Source organism: Perca fluviatilis, chromosome 10, assembly GCF_010015445.1.
Source record: "Perca fluviatilis chromosome 10, GENO_Pfluv_1.0, whole genome shotgun sequence".
Taxonomy (NCBI): Eukaryota; Metazoa; Chordata; class Actinopteri; order Perciformes; family Percidae; genus Perca; species Perca fluviatilis.
In genome coordinates this window covers 10,586,155-10,600,992 of record NC_053121.1, presented here as the reverse complement: position 1 = coordinate 10,600,992, position 14,838 = coordinate 10,586,155, and the positions used below count along the sequence as shown (strand labels likewise).

The 14,838-nt window shown below is 42.9% G+C and overlaps 1 pseudogene; it reads left to right on the top strand.

Annotated features, from left to right (window-relative positions):
- Positions 1-14,838, top strand: part of LOC120567426 — a 91,891-nt pseudogene that overhangs the window by 45,860 nt on the left and 31,193 nt on the right.

Genomic DNA, 14,838 nt, shown 5'->3' with positions numbered 1-14,838 from the left:
TTCTGTCTCCGCCCGCCATAGTTCTTTGCTGGTATATATTTGCAACGCATATCGTGTTGGATTTAAATTTATTAACGTTTCTTGAATAAAACAAACCTAAATCAACAGGTTAAAAATCGTTAGTCTGTTTAAGCTAAAGCTATACACATATGATATGATCTGTAATGATACGAAACAAACGTTTTTTATACATCTTTCATGTCACGTTTTTTTACTCTTCCCTTACCATGTCATGACTCATGAGTGTGTGTGTGCGTGCGTGTCTGTGTGTGTCTGTGCGTGTGTGTGTGTCTTGACAGGCTCCTAACATTTGGGCCACGTCTGGCCCACACAACACTCACCGTAACTCAGGCCGGGCCCGGCTCCTTACATTTGGGCCACGTCTGGCCCACATGACACTCACCGTAACCCAGGTTGGGGCCGACTCCTTACATTTGGGCCACGTCTGGCCCACATGACACTCACCGTAACTCAGGCCGGGACCGGCTCCTTACATTTTGGCCACGTCTGGCCCACACGACACACACCGTAACTCAGGCCGGGACCGGCTCCTTACATTTTGGCCACGTCTGGCCCACATGACAGTTGCCATAACCCAGGTTGGGCTTGGCTCCTAACATTTGGGCCACGTCTGGCCCACATGACACTCACCGTAACTCAGGCCGGGACCGGCTCCTTACATTTTGGCCACGTCTGGCCCACATGACACTCACCGTAACTCAGGCCGGGACCGGCTCCTTACATTTTGGCCACGTCTGGCCCACACGACACACACCGTAACTCAGGCCGGGACCGGCTCCTTACATTTTGGCCACGTCTGGCCCACATGACAGTTGCCATAACCCAGGTTGGGCTTGGCTCCTAACATTTGGGCCACGTATGGCCAGAGGTGTCAATTCCAGGTCCAGAAAGTAAAGGTCCTGCCATGTGTTTATTCCACCAATGAACTCAGCCAGCTGATTGGTGGAATAAACACATGGCAGGACTTTTACTTTGGACCTGGAATTAACACCTCCGCGTTATGGCCCACATGACACACACCGTAACTCAGGCCGGGGCCGGCTCCTTACATTTGGGCCACGTATGGTCCACATGACACTCCACCGTAAACCCAAGTTGGGGCCGGCTCCTTACATTTGGGCCACGTCTGGCCCACACGCCCCGTAGTAGGTTGGACCCGGCTCCTTACATTTGGGCCCACGTCCTGGCCCACATGACAGTCCGTAACGGGCGGGCCCGCTAATTGAGTTGATGACACCAGCAGTGTCAACATTTGGGCCATGTCTGGCCCACCGACACTCACCGTAACCCAGGTTGGGGGCGGCTCCCTACATCTGGCCCACATGACGAGTCGCCATAACCCAGGTTGGGCTTGGCTCATAACATTTTGGCCACGTCTGGCCCACACGACACCCCGTAACTCAGGCCGGGACCGGCTCCTTACATTTTGGCCACGTCTGGCGCCAGCGTTGCACATAACCCAGGTTGGGCTTGGCTCTAACATTTGGGCCACGTCTCGCCCACATGACACTCACCGTAACTCAGGCCGGGACGCGCCCACATTTTGGCCACGTCTGGCCCACATGACACTCCACGTAACTCAGGCGGGACCGCTCCTTACATTTTGGCCACGTCTGGCCCCACCCCCCACACACACCGTAACTCAGGCCGGGACCGGCTCCTTACATTTTGGCCACGTCTGGCCCACATGACAGTTGCCATAACCCAGGTTGGGCTTGGCTCCTAACATTTGGGCCACGTATGGCCGGAGGTATCAATTCAGGTCCAGAAGTAAGGTCCTGCCATGTGTTTATTCCACCAATGAACTCAGCCAGCTGATTGGTGGAATAAACACATGGCAGGATTTTACTTTCTGGACCTGGAATTAACACCTCGCGTCTGGCCCACACGACACTCACCGTAACTCAGGCCGGGCCCGGCTCCTTACATTTGGGCCACGTATGGTCCACATGACACTCACCGTAACCCAAGTTGGGGCCGGCTCCTTACATTTGGGCCACGTCTGGCCCACACGACCCTCGCCGTAACCCAGGTCGGAGCCGGCTCCTTACATTTGGGCCACGTCTGGCCCACATGACAGTCGCCGTAACCCAGGCCGGGCCCGGCTAATTGAGTTGATGACACCAGCAGTGTCAACATTTGGGCCATGTCTGGCCCACACGACACTCACCGTAACCCAGGTTGGGGCCGGCTCCTTACATCTGGCCCACATGACAGTCGCCATAACCCAGGTTGGGCTTGGCTCATAACATTTGGGCCACGTCTGGCCCACACGACACTCACCGTAACTCAGGCCGGGCCCGGGTCCTTACATTTGGGCCACGTCTGGCCCACACGACACTCACCGTAACTCAGGCCAGGCCTGGCTCCTTACATTTGGGCCACGTCTGGCCCACATGACAGTCGCCGTAACCCAGGTTGGGGCCGGCTCCTTACATTTGGGCCATTTCTGGCCCACACGACACTCACCGTAACCCAGGTCGGGCTTGGCTCCTTATAGTTGGGCCACGTCTGGCCCACATGACAGTTGCCATAACCCAGGTCGGGCCGGCTTCGCTACATTTGGGCCACGTATGGCCCACGACACTCACCGTAACCCCAGGCCGGGCCCGGCTCCTTACATTTGGGCCACGTATGGCCCACACGACACTCACCGTAACCCAGGCCGGGCCCGGCTCCTTACATTTGGGCCACATCTGGCCCACATGACAGTTGCCATAACCCAGGTCGGGCCCGGCTCCTTACATTTGGGCCACGTCTGGCCCACATGACAGTTGCCATAACCCAGGTCGGGCCCGGCTCCTTACATTTGGGCCACGTATGGCCCACACGACACTCACCGTAACCCAGGCCGGGCCCGGCTCCTTACATTTGGGCCACATCTGGCCCACATGACAGTTGCCATAACCCAGGTCGGGCCCGGCTCCTTACATTTGGGCCATTTCTGGCCCACATGACAGTTGCCATAACCCAGGCCGGGCCCGGCTCCTTACATTTGGGCCACATCTGGCCCACATGACAGTCGCCATAACCCAGGTTGGGGCCGGCTCCTTACATTTGGGCCACGTATGGCCCACATGACAGTCGCCGTAACCCAGGCCGGGCCGGCTCCAACATTTGGGCCAATTAGTACACAGACAGTCGCCACTAGGCGGCGGCTCTAACATTTGGGCCCCGATGTGCCCCATGACAATCGCCGTAACCCAGTTCGGTGGCGCCCTCACATTTGGGCGCATTATGGCCCACATGACAGTCGCCGTAACCCCAGGCCGGGCCCGCCTTACATTTGGGCCCGCGTATGCACAGTACCATAGACCAAGTGGCGGTTGGCGCCGCTCCTACATTTGGCCGCCGCGTGTAGTCCACAACGATAGTCGCCGTAACCCAGGTTGGGGCCGGCTCCTTACATTTGGGCCACGTATGGCCCACATGACAGTCGCCGTAACCCAGGCCGGGCCCGGCTCCTTACATTTGGGCCACGTCTGGCCCACATGACACTCACCGTAAGTCAAGTCAGGCTTGGCTCATTTCATTTGGGCCACATCTGGCCCACACGACAGTTGCCATTGCCGGAACTGAGCCGTAAGTGCCAAAAGTGGCCCAAATTTGGCCCAAATGTGTCTGCTATCTGGGAGTATATTCATCTTCATTTTGATGTGACTCATATGTGGGATATACATTCAGGATAGTAAACTCCTTATTGTTAATAGTTATCTGGACAGCAATACACCAGTCAACTTCCAACCTGATGACACTAATTACAGAGTCCAGTTTTTGTGACAAAGGATAGCCACGCCTCCTTCTATCCGTCCTCTTGCTATTCCCATAGATAGGTCTGTAGTGGACTTACCAGCCCCATGGAACCCATCACAAAAGGAGTTCAGTTTCCCCAAATCCTGTTTTGATCAAAAAAAGTTTCTTGTAAACATAAAATGTCACAGTTTTGTAGTAGGTTATCCACCACTATACGCCGGCTTCTGTCTCCTGCACTATTGCCCAAGAGTAGGCCACGGCAGTTATATGAACCAACCCGCATACAATTTAGTTGGGAAGTGCAGTTGTATCCGCATTCTGTGTTATCCCAGGAATAGGCCTAGCTGTGCTAGCCCAGATCACTCCCACTTTGCGTGGCTCATAATATCGCCTCACCACAGATCCTTCAGGCCACAATTCTGGTTTAGACAACTCCGCAACTTCGTTGCACTCAGCCCATACTTTAAACAAGCTGTATCTGTTGCTCATGGTGACAATACGCTGACAGTTGACATCCCGGCCAAGTTGTTCAGATAAGTACCCAGAAAGTGTCTCAACTTCAAGGTGAGAATTTGGAAGCAAAAACACTTACCAACTTCGTTCGAAACACCTTTATATTCCCTTGTGCAGCGTGCACATTTTACCTTTGTGGCAAAGCCTGATTAAAACTAATTGTTGAAATAAATTGTTTTGTGTATCTTTTTTTGCTAATGACATACACGGTAGTTAATCTAGCATACTTTCATTAAATAAATCAATTCAAGCTAACATTTAAGAGCCTACAATTAGGCTATACTGAGCCTGATCTATTTTAACAGATTTTCTTAAAATTAAGTTAATACCTTTTCGAAAAATGTCACCTGGGGTAAAACTCCCCCTGCTGCTACCCTGATTTGCATTCGTATAGCTCACAGCATTATCATTTACATGTTAAAGCCTCCCCTAGAATTAGTGGGAGCGGGGGTCATGGGGGGACAACTGCCAAGCAAGGCCCACTTCAATTTCCAACAATTCACGTCAGTTTTCGGTGTTGCCTGTAAATTGCCGTGTACAATGATAAATCTGAAGTTCCACGACAATCTACAGTGCCGCTTACTGACGAAAATCACACTTTTCATGCAGTCCTGTAGATTGTAGGTTTTAATCGAGGCCTATGATTAAATCCAGGAGCTGCAGAGCCCTGATCCACACCATCCGCCATCTTAGACATAGTCTCAATACGATAGAGAACACCAACAGCACTGACAGACCAGGATATTGAATCCAAAATATGGTCATGTTTAACTTCCTTGTCTGAACTTTTAAGGAATGCCTCTGCACCTCATCAGTTAGGACCTGCTCTCAGTCTGAACATTTGATTTTTCTTTTTCTCTCTGCCATTTTTCTGCATGTTTTCTTGGCCCAAAGGCAACATTTATACTTTGCCACAAATCACATGCAAAAAAAGGGAAAATCGCACTCACAAAACGTTATGGCTTCATGCTGTTATGATATTAGTGCTGTTATATTATTAGCACAATCACATCACATATTTTATGAATCGGACCTTGAGATGGGGCAGATAGCAGTTGCAAGTGATGTGCAATTCATGGTGCTATCAGCAATCCATTCTTTGTGAATTTGTCCATGAGTGTATGATGTATAAGGGCACGCACGCATGCACGCACGCACACACGCACGCACGCACACACGCACACACAGATAAGCATGGTATATCTAAGGCCTCAACAAAAGTAGATTTCATGGAAGACACCATAAAAACATCTGTAACAAAATGTGGAGCTGCAACAGAGACACATAGCATTCTCAAATATATTTGTGGTGGTGGTTAGGGACTTGGTGGAAAGTCTTGTTTGGATTTGCTCTGAAGTGTCATTTGATCTATTTTTGTACACTGTCAGCAGCAGCAGTGTGTCCACAGAAAGCTGGACTCACAAATGTAAGATCTTTTGCCTCTCTGTTCCTCTTGGTTTGCTTTGGTACAAAGCACCACAGCCAGTATGTTAACCACAATGCTGTGTTCTTTTCACTGAGAAGCAAAGATTTTGAAATCAATGTTTTTCAGTCTTGGGAACTTTTGTGAATATAGCATTTCAGATGCTTTTTGGAGTTATTGTTAAGTAAATGTTGCATTGAAATAAGCAAGAAGAATTCCACTGTGAACTGGCCACCATGTAAGTAACACTGGACATGATACCAATATACAAGGCTGGAGAAAAACATACACTTTCAAACTACAGACCTGTTTCACTGCTCTCCCATTTCTCAAAAATACTAGAAAAAATATTCTCTAAAAGGCTCGACAACTTCATTACTCAAGACAATATACTGTGTGATCAGCAATATGGTTTCAGGGCTAATAGGACAACTTCACATGCACCTATTCATTTTATAGAAGAAATAACAACAGCAATAGAACAAAACAAATATGCAATGAGGATATTCTTGGATCTTAAGAAGGCATTTGATACACTAGACCACAATTTATTGATCATGAAATTACACAAATATGGAATTAGGGGGACTGCACTTTCTTGGTTAAATAGCTACTTACATAATCAACATGTTGAATTGCAAAACCTTAAATCAAAGTTTAAGACTATCACCTGTGGTGTCCCCCAGGGCTCAGTGTGGGACCATTGTGTATGGGAGGTGTCAAAAAAACTGAAAACCATTGTATTTGCTGATGACACTAATTTAATCTGTTCTGGGGAAAATCTGGAACAACTCTTGGATACAATGGAAAATAAATTAAAAAAGATGAAGAGCTGGTTTGATGCAAACAAACTAACATTGAACTTAATTATAATTTTTGGCAATCGTGCAAAAAACTTATGATAAATGACATTGAAATAGAAAAAGTTAAATAACTTTAAAATTATTTCTGGGAGTAATAATCAATGAAAAATTATGTTGGAAGCCACATATACATTATATTAAGGCCAAAATATCCAAATCAATTGCGATACTGTATAAAACCAAATACCTATTAAATCAACGCTCATTGTACACGTTGTATTGTTCCTTCATACTGCCTTACATTACTTACTGTTTGGAAGTATGGGGAAACACTTACAAAACGAACACTGAACCTATAGTCATCCTTCGAAAGAGAGCCTTAAGAATTGTAAAGAAAACTACTTATAGAGCACCAACTAATCTACTTTTCATCAAACTAAAAGCACTAAAATTCAGAGATATTGTTGACTTAAACTGCACAAAATTATATACAAAGTAAATAATCAACAGCTATCGAACAGTATCAGTAAGGGTTGTTTCAAATGAGAGAGAGCAAACGTAACCTAAAAGGAACTTTTGTACTTCAAAGGAAACTTATAAGAACAAATGCTAAATATCACTTCATCACAACCAAAGGAGTTAATTTTTGGAACAGCTGCAGTGAAGAGATGAAATCATGTACAACAATGAGCAATTTTAAAAGAATGGATACGAAAAGGACTTGAGGTGTTAGTATTGTATAGGCTACTGACTGTATGGTTCCTGGGCTTATAACCTAAGTCTAGTTTGGATGGGTTATTATTCGGTTTGATATAGATAGACGGAAACGAAGAAGCCAGATGGAAAAGAAAAGAAAAAAGAATGTGCATGCATGTGTTTATGTGAGTGTAGGTAGGTACAGTGTTGTGCCTGAACGCGTTCATTGAACGATAATGAACTCGTTCATATTTGGGACGAACGTGAACTGAACGTACTGTATTACTGCCTGATGAACGTTACTGTGAACTCGTTCATTCTGGTGTCTGTGAACGGCACGCTCTCTCAGTTTAACTTCGTTCAATAGGGTGCCAGATTTCTATAGAGCCTTCCAGGCGAAAAAACACCGTAAACAGGGAAAAAATACCCAATCTGGTAACAACATACACAGTACATAACACCAGCCATCAGTGTCGCACCACCGCATGCGTCATCAAAACAAAAAGCAGCAAAGAGGCGACAGCAGCATGGTGGCTTCGTATGATCATTTAAACGAGTTTTATGACAAGGTCGGTGAGGATGGGAAAAATCTTACATTTCTGTGCAAACTTTGCCCGCTGGCTTTCAAAAAGAAAATCTGCACTTCAGTCACATCACATTGAACTGATTGGATATGAAGATGAAATCTGACGCATAGTTTCAGTGTTAAAACTGATAAAATAATTGCTGGCTGTGGCAATAATTTTGAAAAATAATAGCTCGAAGCAACATATGGAAAAAAAGAACTATGAACTAGTTCATTTTTGGAACTGTGAACTTACTTCAAAATTTTGAAGTATGAACTATAAACTGAACTAGTTCATTTTAAAATAAAAAATTTTAAAACTAGTTCATGTAGAAAGTGAACTTTCCCAACACTGGGTAGGTAGATATACGGTGTATGTGTATGTAAACATGTATAAATAAGTGAAGCATTAAATTGTTTTATTTAACTAAAGGATAAAAATAGAAAAAGGGGGTAGGACCAGAAAGTGTTTTTTAACTTCTTCCTACTCCTTTTTGAACATGGGAATTTCTTATTTGAATCACTTACAATAATTTTGAAAGATTGTACTGAAATGTACATGTCCTTATTTATCTGTTATTTAAATGTTACTATATATATATATATATATATATATATATATATATATATATATATATATATATATATATATATATATATATTTACTTACATGTTCAAAATAAACTACTACTAAACTACAACTAAACTCGAAAATCTTGCTGACATGATTATTTTTTAATTTATAATTTGGGGACCCCAGTGAATTAACCGTGTGGGGAGTCTTATTGATAGAAACATTTATGAATGAAGTATTGATTGAACTGTCACTGAGCCTTATTTTGCACATGGGCTTAAGTTTCAGTTTATCAGTTTAGTTTAATAACCTTAGCTGTCGGTGCTGCACCATAAAGCACCTGGAACATTTCATAATCTGCTTCATGATCTGACATCTCAGAACAGAAAAAAACCCTCTCCACACATTTCAAGATAACAGCTATTATGACTGTGAATCCATCTTCTTTATCTCCCTAAGTAATCTTTATCTGTACAGGGAGGATTTCATGGATAATTAAATTCTTCCTTTTTTCTTTTCTTAAAAAAAAAAAAAAAAAATGTATCGGTAATATTTTAGATAAAAAAAACAACCTGTAAAACAAATATCAATGCCATTATGTTTTTTTCAATTCCTTATTACTAACATTCTAATGCAGTAAGAGTTGGTGTGAATTTACGGAGAGGATGGGGGGGTTACCCCCCCCATAATCAAATCATTATTTTGACGTTTTTTTCACCTGTTTCAAGAAGTTATTATTAGGTCTTTGTTGCTTTTTTGGACAATATTTTTAACATTTTGGTCGCCTTTTCCTTTTTTAAATGCATGCAGACATGTCCCGAGAGCTCCCTAGATAGTTGGAGATCTCAACCCCCCCCTTCCCCCCCCCAATATTGAACCTAAAGTTGTGGGCCCTTGTGCATGCACATACTTTAGCGCAACAGTTTGTAATTTTGTCTTATTGGTACAAACCAACCTCTTATCCGACAGCTCTCTACGTCGGTCATATAAGTTCAAGTTCAAGTTCATTTATTTATATAGCACATTTAAACAGCCACTAGACAGACCAAAGTGCTTTACAGAGCAAGCATGTAAAAACATAAAACCAGCAAGACAAAGCAAAAACATGGAATAAAAACAACAAAGCTAAGAGCAACCTTAAAACACTGACTCAAGTATACAAAAGAAGGACCACCCTAAAGAGGAAATCAATACGCTAATGAGAATAAATAGGTTTTTACCAACGACTTGAAGATAGCAAGGTTGGGGGCTGTTCTAATCTCTAAAGGCAGGGAGTTCCACAGACGAGGCCCTGCCACCGCAAAAGTGCGCTCCCCTCTCTGCTTTAGTCTGACACGAGGGACTACCAGCAGAGCCTGGTCGTGTGATCTTAGGCTTCTGGGCGGGGTGTACGGATGAATAAGTTCGGATAGGTAGACTGGAGCTAAGTTATGTATAGATTTGAAGACAAAGAGAAGAATTTTGAAATCTATTCTCTGTCAAACGGGCAGCCAGTGAAGAGATTTGAGAATGGGGGAGATATGGTCATATTTGCGACAGCTAAGAATAAGTCTGGCCGCAGCATTTTGGACTAACTGAAGACGGGCAATTTGGGAACTAGATATACCACAATAAAGTGAACTGCAATAATCTAGCCGGCACGTGATGAATGCATGAACCGCCATTTCCAGAGTTATCGGGGTGAGAAAGCCTTTGATTTTAGACAATAGACGAAGTTGTTAAAAAACGGAGCTGATTACAGATGAAATGTGTTTATCAAATTTTAAGGACTGGTCCACAAGAACACCCAGGTTCTGTACTCCTACAGATCTAAAAACAGTAAGACTCCCCAAGTCTAGGCTTGTACACTGGGACCTTTCACTCGGGCTAAAAACAATGACCTCGGTCTTATGGTCATTTAAATAGAGGAAATTTTGAGCCAGCCATGCCTTCACCTCCTCTAAGCATAGCAGGAGAGAGTTTAACGCTGCCGGGTTATTTCGACTGATTGGCATGTAAATTTGGGTGTCATCCGCGTAAAAATGAAATGATACATCATATTTCCTTAAAATAGCGCCCTTTGGCAGCATATAGAGAGAAAATAGAGAAGGAGCCAGAATGGAGCCCTGTGGAAGACCACAATAATAATAAAAATATAAGAGCTGTATTAAGTTAGGTTTAAGTTGTTAATGCAAACCAAACATTTTCTGGTTCATCATCATTCATGAGTGTCTTTTATTGTGAAGCAGCCGACAGCGGGACAGTTTCCAAATATAAACCAGCTGCTCTGCTTTGAACAGAGCTCTGGGGCCTGTAGTAGTAAACTCATTACCAGTAACTGTGGTGATCACTGTGACTGAGATCTGAAGTAGGGCTGGGCAATATGAACTAAAAATCATATCTCAGTATTTTTCAGCGGAATGGATACACAATATATATATATATATATATTAATAATATATACCTAATATATATATGGTATTTATTTTTACAAAGTGGTCTAAATGTTCAGTTGTAAATCAAATGCCACATGTGAGATGTCACAAGCACTTTTATTAAAACAGATTTTGATCAAAATAAAATGCAAAGACAGGGTTTCCTTCCCAGAAATATACAGCTGCAAAATTATTCATAATGTATTTATTCAGTCAAGAGAAGGTTATTATAATTTAAGATGGTTCTCTATCTTTGAAACTGGTAAAGTGAGGACTAATGTATATGTGTTTCAGTTTTGGGGTTTAAATTATAAAATGAACTTAATGATGAGTTGAAAGTGTGTATGTCTCTGTTAAGTTTTTAAAAAAAAGCTTTACAATCTAAAATAGTTCAGGGTTATTTTCATTTTTTATTTATTAAACAGGAAAAGATTAAAGACAATCGGGCCTGACTCGGTGTAAAACTGATTTTCAGCAGGTTCCTGCTCTGCAGAACAGAAACACCACATACACAACCAAAACTCCTAGACAGAACAGTAACAAACACACAGACCAGGAGAATGAGCAACAGGGCAAAGCCATAAAGCTGACTCAATGGTCACAGGTATACCTCTCCATTAAATAGCGAGCAAATGTTAATTTAAATGATCTTATTGACGTTAAAGTTCTGATGTGCTGTGGAATGTCATTCCAGACTTTAGTGAGCACATAGAAAAAAGATCTCTGTCCATAACAGTTTCTAAAAGCCGGTAGAGGCAAAAGTCCATTTGTAGCAGATCTCGTAATGCGCTCAGACCTTGAACTGGGTTTTGGAACCAACGTAGACAGAGCAGCTGCAGTGTGACCATTTAAAATTTGATAATACAGTTTTATCCCATGGCTTAATTTATAATTCTCAAATGTCAAGGCATTACACGGAGATAGTGCAGTACAGTGGTGAGTCCATCCAGGAAGCCTAACATGTAGCTTATAGGCTTTGTTATAGAGTCTTATTACTGGTTCAAGAATCTCATTTGTTGTAAGTGACCAAACAGGTAAACAATACGACAAAGTGGACATAATGATGGCATAAAGATAAGTCTTTGAGACAGAGAGCAGCAAATATGGTCTAATTTTACTATAAACAAATAACTTAAAAGGACCTAAAATACTGCCCTGTGGAACTCCCGTAGAACACACTCGTGGCTGTGAAGTTACTAAACCGATTTTCACAGTCTGAGATCTATCACTTAAATATGATCTAAACATATCTATTGTAGAGGAGGACAAATGAAAAGTAAGTTTATTTAACAAAATTTGATGATTAACTGTATCGAAAGCTTTTCGAAAATCTATGTATACAGTTCCGGTAATCTGGACGCACGTATTTGCTCAGTGAAAAGCAGCAGAGCCAACATAGTTGACCGCATAGGTCGAAAGACATGCTGGTGATCACTGAGCAGATTATTGTCTTCAAGGTAATTGACTAGTTGATTATATAATGCTTTTTCAAGTAACTTATACTATATGTATACATATATGGGTTATGAAGTAATTTTATTATAAATGTAGAATTACTGGGATTGTACTCAAGTATTTAGTTTCATTTATTCGTTTTGTTGGATTTCTGGGTGATTATATGGGTATTATAGGATAGGCAAAGATAAGCCTTGGCTTCAGCCTATTGCTTTTTGGTTTAGCTATAGTGGCACAGTGTGGGTAATTGTTTCTTTCATGCATGTTAACCAAAATAAAATTATTCATCATCATCATCATCATCACCATCAACACATATAAATGAAGAATTATCTAAAATAAATAGCCTAGGCCATATTAAAAAAACGCTTATCTCTGACAAAGCTTATTTACTTTTTTTCCAACAACAATAACAGACTGATTAAAAGAGAGAGAGAGAGAAAGAGAGACAGACAGACAGACAGACCGACAGAGGGAGAGAGGGGGTGTGTGATGGACTGAAGTGTATGATGCAACAACTTTCTTTGATCATGAAGCCGATTGTTTCAGAACAATTCTCTGGTTTATCTGAACTACACTGCAGACTGGATTTTCTACTCACAGAGTGGTAGCTGATTCCTTATGAACTGGTCCAGCGCGGGTTAAATGCGCATCAGCAGCTCAGCAGCGTTACAAACATCTTGTTTATTTAAATGTCTGTATCGTCACATAACCATGATAATGTGGCCATGGGTCACATCTCTCGGTCCAGCAGGCTCCATCTCACACGCTATTACTGATAGAACTGAAGTTAGTTGCATTCAGTAAATTCTTCCGTGTTTTTCACCGTGGCGGCTGCCATAACATAGGCTAAAGTTACCAGCGGAAACACTGGTACAAATACAGGTTTTCCTCTGATGAATTAAAACTTTAGACAATCTCTCCATGCAGGAGAGCTGTGTGTGACTGAACAACCCGTTCTCACTCCTGTAGAATATTAATAGTTAAAATTGTTTCGTGCTCATGGCAAAAGAGCTGCGTGCAGTCATTGAGGAAGAGAAAGTTAGTTTAGGCCTTATGTTACGCCCCTGAAAAAGGGGAGAAATAATCACAAGAGTGATGCGCAGGTGTTTCCTCACTGAGAACTTTAGTGTAATGAGGAAAAGACCGCGATTCCCCCGGGAACTTGGGTGGAGACCAAAGCAATCGATCTCAGGCTCATAGATTAAGAGCATTTAGTAGATCACAGATGAACACTTTTACCCTTAAATTATGCACCACAAAATAAAGTAATGAATATGTTTACACATTCTTCTTACAATTTATATGCGTGACAGATTTTAACAAAATGATAATGAACCTTTATCAGACTCTCTAACACTATTTACCATTTTTTTAGAATCCTCACATGCTACTTACTAATACCTTTAGTGTATAACAGGCTATGAGTATTTCCTTTACCCTGTCACACTCTCCCCGACAAAACAAATGTCGTCCCGACATTACCAACATTGTCTTAGTAAACAAGTCTCTTATGCACTGGACCTAGAAAATCCTCTTCTGTAAGATAGTGCTTGAGCAGAGGTCAGAGGTCACAGTTCAAATATAACCAACAAGTTATATTCACAGTCCATATGTTGACAAGCTGTATAAACAGTCCATAAGCAGTCTCTTCTCATACTATTGAGCAACAGTCCATCGGTTTCAATTATATGTATGCATGGTCTGCAAATTGTCTCTTGCAACAGTCTGTGAAATCAGTCAGCAGTTCATAGTCAAACATGTCAACTCTGTAGTCTCATGTTTGCTGAAGTCCATACATGTAAGATGGCTGAAGGTAATATTGCTGTGGTGATGGCAGCCATGGAACCAGTCCTGGTGCAGGGTAGACAGGTAGCAACTGTGGTTGTGGCTGGATACCGTAACAGGAAGGGATACCAAGCTGATCATAGTTAATACGTCTTGGAGGGTGTCTCTCTCTTTGTGGCAGCTGGTAGGCTGGTTCCTCAGGTTCAGCAGCAGCAGTTAATGAAGGAAAGGCATTCGGTGGATGATCATCAGGCAGATTTTCAGCAGGCAAGTTCACCTCCTCAGCAGGCAAGTCTTTAACTGTTGTCTCCTCCAGCTGCTTTTCAACAAGAGGCTGTGCCGGTAGCGTATCAGGAACTGGCACCAAAACTGTCCGTTTTACTGGTGGGGGGCCTGGTTCAGCATACCTCTCCTCGGGTACTGTAGGAGATGTGGGGACCGGTGGCGGCTCATGATGAAGGTCATATTCATCCTCGCTGTCTCCATCAGAATCTAGAGGCTGTGATGCAGGCTGAGGTCTCTCTTTTTTCTTATTCTTGTCATCTTTAGTCATTTCTGGTTGTGTCTCAAAAGGTAAGTGGTCACAGGACATGAGCAGGTTTCTGTGCAGGACCCTGGAGCGTCCCCTACCCTTTTCTGGTCTCACTTCATAAATTGGCAGGTCTAAACCCATTTGTCTCACTACTGTGTGAATTGTATCTTCCCAATAGTTACGGAGTTTGCCTGGTCCTCCTCTTGGTGTCAGGTTTTTAATCAGAACTTGCTCGCCAGGCTGTAGCACCGAACTCCTAACTTTAGTGTCATAGTACTTCTTACTTCTTTCAGCAGCTTTC